Consider the following 4,998-nt stretch of genomic DNA (forward strand, 5'->3'; position numbering starts at 1 on the left):
CATACCCGTACTCAACGGTACCTAGGAGTACATACCCGCTTCTCAACAAAAGAGGAGGAAAAAATGTCATTAGAAAGACTTGTCTGCACATACAAAGTAGATGTAAAATGGCTAATGCTAATAGCAGCCTGTCTACAGAAGATGTAAGGTAAATTAGCATCAAGCTAACACATTTTTGGAGGCATGGAGCCTTGGTTCATGTTTGAGTGTTTTCTAGCCAACATACTTGCTTTGTTGGTGTTAATAATTGCAACATCACTTAGTGAGAGTTTGACCGAGTGCTGAATAGTTGAGTCTGCAAGCAGAACACATGAAGGATGGCACTGTTAGATTTGACCTGATTCCACATTTGACCTGATTCCACACCCGGAAGTCAGTCAGTGTCTATAAAAGTACTCGTTTTGGAACCCATCCCTACGTTTGATAAATATTACCAGGAATGTTGTCCGCATAGGTTTACTGCAGGGATGTTAGAACATGCAAAGATTACAGTACAGTACAGTACAGTACATTTATTAGCCGCTACTTTATTCCTACAGTTTGAGTCGCAGCGGCTAATTTATGATTTTTTTTTTCTTGCTAACGGCCATAATGTTTTGTGTCCATTAGTTTGCATGAAATAATTAAACCCAAGCAGCGGACTGAATTGGTTTGTTATTGTTTGTGCTGTGGCGCCCTCTTTTGAACGAGGTCGCTCACTGCAGGTATTGCGTGTTGAAAATGTGTTTCCTGTTTTAACGCCGCAAACCGGAAAGGAGCGTCCATATCATTTTTCATCCATCACTCCAAGGAACATTTGTAACTTTGACAATATAACTAAAACAATTCTTACTGACTAAAGCCTCACGTGTGTGATGTCTGTAGGAGTCTTTCCATGCATATTTGTACATGCTATCGTCATGTAATCAAGCTATGCTAACAAGTTTACTAGTATTATTAACTCACAATGGCATTCTTTTTGTATTGTTTCAGTTTCGTAAATTCCTCAGTAAATTCAGCAAACGTCAGCGTGGAGTTATTGAGTCTGTTTTGCTGATTGGCGAGCTAGCTTGCACCGCTAGTGGGTTCATGACCATGACTTCTGTTTTGTTTGATTAGCCGTTTTACTGCTGTGTTACAGACACCGTTTGGAAACAATAAAGGTATGTAAATAACCATTAATAAAATATTTCTGTGTATATAACTCATTTCACAACATATATAACTGCGACTTATATAAAGGCAAAATATTATTTTCTTGTAAGACGTAGTGGGTGTGGCTTATAGCCTCATTAGTGGACTATTTCCATTGAAAAGATGATTGGTAGTTTTATGTTTGTCGCTAGAAAATATTCTGTGGAAAGTTGTGCCAAATGTTGTTGTTTCATTCATTTGCAGGAAGATATCAGACTTTTCATGAAGCCCGGCAGGCAGATGTGTTGCTGACCTACACCTAACCCTAACCGACCTCTGACCCCGGGATGGAGAAAGACCAAAGTCTGTGGTCGGAGACAAGTTAACGATGTGTGGTTGTTGGAGAAAGCCAACTGGACACATCTTCTATGTCCTTCTCCTGGCATTATAATGTGTTACTGTACATATCTTCTATGTCCTTCTCCTGGCATTATAATGTGTTACTGTACATATCTTCTATGTCCTTCTCCTGGCATTATAATGTGTTACTGTACATACAGAGCGGCAAAAAAGTATTTAGTCAGCCAGCGATTGTGCAAGTTCTCCCACTTCAAATGATGACAGAGGTCTGTCATTTTCATCATAGGTACACTTCAACTGTGAGAGACAGAATGTGACAATAAAATCCAGGAAATCACATTGTAGGAATTTTAAATAATTTATTTGTAAATGATGGTGGAAAATAAGTATTTGGTCAACCAAGGTTGTTTTGGCTGAAAATCTCAGGATACATGGCCCCATTCATTCTTTCCTTAACACGGATCAATCGTCCTGTCCCCTTAGCAGAAAAACAGCCCCAAAGCATGATGTTTCCACCCCCATGCTTCACAGTAGGTATGGTGTTCTTGGGATGCAACTTAGTATTCTCCAAATACAACGAGTTGAGTTTATACCAAAATGGATACATGGATGATACAGCAGAGGATTGGGAGAATGTCATGTGGTCAGATGAAACCAAAATAGAACTTTTTGGTATAAACTCAACTGCTGGTGTTTGGAGGAAGAAGAATACTGAGTTGCATCCCAAGAACACCATACCTACTGTGAAGCATGGGGGTGGAAACATCATGCTTTGAGGCTGTTTTTTTGCTAAGGGGACAGGACGATTGATCCGTGTTAAGGAAAGAATGAATGGGGCCATGTATCCTGAGATTTGGAGCCAAAACAACCTTCCATCAATGAGAGCTTTGAATGACCAAATACTAATTTTCCACCATCATTTACAAATAAATTATTTAAAATTCCTACAATGTGATTTCCTGGATTTTATCGTCACATTCTGTCTCTCACAGTTGAAGTGTACCTATGATGAAAATGACAGACCTCTGTCATCATTTGAAGTGGGAGAACTTGCACAATCGCTGGCTGACTAAATACTTGTTTGCCCCACTGTGTATCTTGTATGTCCTTCTCCTGGCATTATTATGTGTTACTGTACATATCTTGTTTAAAGATGATGTACTTCTCCTGGCATTATTATGTGTTACTGTACATATCTTGTTTAAAGATGATGTACTTCTCCTGGCATTATTATGTGTTACTGTACATATCTTGTTTAAAGATGATGTACTTCTCCTGGTATTATAATGTGTTACTGTACATATCTTGTTTAAAGATGATGTACTTCTCCTGGTATTATAATGTGTTACTGTACATATCTTGTTTAAAGATGATGTACTTCTCCTGGTATTATAATGTGTTACTGTACATATCTTGTTTAAAGATGATGTACTTCTCCTGGTATTATAATGTGTTACTGTACATATCTTGTTTAAAGATGATGTACTTCTCCTGGCATTATTATGTGTTACTGTACATATATTGTTTAAAGCTGATGAGTAGTAAGTTACAGTAATGACGTCATAGTAGATGCCTTAATGAACTTCAGCCCAATCAAGCAATTAATCAGCCTTTAATTGACAGAGCAGCACGACAGAAGGCAGTTAATGAAAGAGTGGAGGCCACGCAGGTGACTTCCATGTGCAGACAAGAAGTGAGACAAGAAGGTTCCTGGTCCTACCTTGTGGCTCCGGAAGGGCGGCTCAGGGTAGGAGAGCTGCCCGAGTCTGGTGTGCTCTGAGGCGGCCAGAGGCTGCGGAGGAGGCGGGTAAAGTGTCACATCCATCTACTTCTCCCCTGGCTCCTTCTTCAGCCTAACTTGGCAATTAATGTTGTTTTCAACAAAGGTGGAAGTCTTTGACACATCCGCCAGCCTCTCCGGGACTAATGTGGAGGTGAAGCCGAGAAATTAAGGCGGAAATCGGGCTTAGAAAGTTGTAAAGATGCGCCCCACGCTGGTTCTCATGCTCCGAACAAGGTGGCGTCCACTCGCTACAAAGACGGACTCGCCCGAATGAAAAGTGTGACTTGAAAAGTTCCCCTTTGTTGTAGCGGAAGAGAAGCGGCTTTGAGGCTACTGCACTGCGGCGTGAGGGTGCTGGTTGTCGGCGTGCTGCTGCTGGAAGTCCCGCTCGAACATCCAACATCCGAGCTCGAACATCCAACATCCACACTCCCAGTCCCACAAAGAGCCCGCTCGTCAAGCGCACCGCTCTCAGTCTTCACGGATGCGGAAATTGCATGGGTTAACAAAATAAGAGCATCAATGTCCATTTTTTTTTCCAGTTTAACCGGGGATTTTGAGAAGCTCACCAAATAAATATGTTCTTAAACTCTCAGCATTTGTATAACATTTGTATTCAGACATAGAGTTGAGCATAAAGACGATGACTTCAGTGTTTGAGTGGCATCTGCTTTTTCAGTCAAGTTGTCAAGGCAAGTTAGAGCACAATTTGTACACTAGGACAGTGGTCCCCAACATTTTTGTATCCGCGGACCGGTCAACGCTTAATAATTTGTCCCGCGGTCCGGGGGGGTGTCCTTTTTTTTTCTTTTTTTTTTTTTCTTCTTTGTCATGAAAAAGGGACGTTTTTGTCATGAAAAAGGGGGATTTTTGTGGTTGGTGCACTATTTGTAAGTGTGTATTGTGTTTTTTATGTTGATTTAATAATTATTTTTTTTTATAAAAAAAAATTCTGCGGCCCGGTGGTTGGGGACCACTGCACTAGGACGTTCTAAGTGCTTTATAGAATATTACAAGAAGGCAAACTAAAAAGATCCTAAAATACTAAAATATAACCATCACCAATCAAAAATATTATTTAAAATCAAATAGTGTAGCTAAAATACTTTCAGCTGACGTACGCACAATTAAATACAAGTGATTTCAATCTGGATTTAAACATTTGAACAAGATTTGTCTGAAATCTTTTGGAAGAACTATTCCAGACTTTCAAACTGGAAGTCTGGACTCTGACCTCCCTAAGGTCCTCAAAGATGCTCCACATGTCAGACATGTACTTTGGCACATTAGGACTTGTGCACAAGTGGAGTCCTTTTAAAGTCTTCTCTCCAAGCAACACAAAGCCATGAGCACTGGACTAATGTTTCCTACTTCTAGTCAGGACTCGAGCAGCAGCATTTTGGATGTGCTGTGGCTGGCTGCTTTACAGCTGGTCTAGAGAGCTCAGTGACAAGTCTGACCTGCTGTTGCAGATGATCTATTAAGACTGTGTGTACAACTGATAACAAGTACTAAAGTGGTGTACACCACCCAATTGAAATGAGGATCTTGTGTGCATACCAGCTGTCACCATGGAGATACTCATTTCCCAACAGCCTTATGGCATCATATGGTCCTACTTCTCTTCTTCACATGCAGCATTATATATATATATATATATATATATATATATATATATATATATATATATATATATATATATATATATATATATATACATATATATATATATATATATATAT

The 4,998-nt window shown here is 39.7% G+C and overlaps 1 long non-coding RNA gene across 1 annotated transcript; it reads left to right on the forward strand.

The window, feature by feature from the left end:
* The first annotated feature begins 1,374 nt into the window (after positions 1-1,374).
* LOC133545119 (uncharacterized) lies at positions 1,375-3,851 on the forward strand. The gene is made up of 3 exons (XR_009804731.1): positions 1,375-1,476; positions 3,097-3,280; positions 3,360-3,851. It is a non-coding gene; the product is annotated as an uncharacterized LOC133545119 (long non-coding RNA).
* The last annotated feature ends 1,147 nt before the right edge of the window (positions 3,852-4,998 follow it).

Source organism: Nerophis ophidion, linkage group LG28 (genome assembly GCF_033978795.1).
Source record: "Nerophis ophidion isolate RoL-2023_Sa linkage group LG28, RoL_Noph_v1.0, whole genome shotgun sequence".
Lineage (NCBI taxonomy): Eukaryota > Metazoa > Chordata > Actinopteri > Syngnathiformes > Syngnathidae > Nerophis > Nerophis ophidion.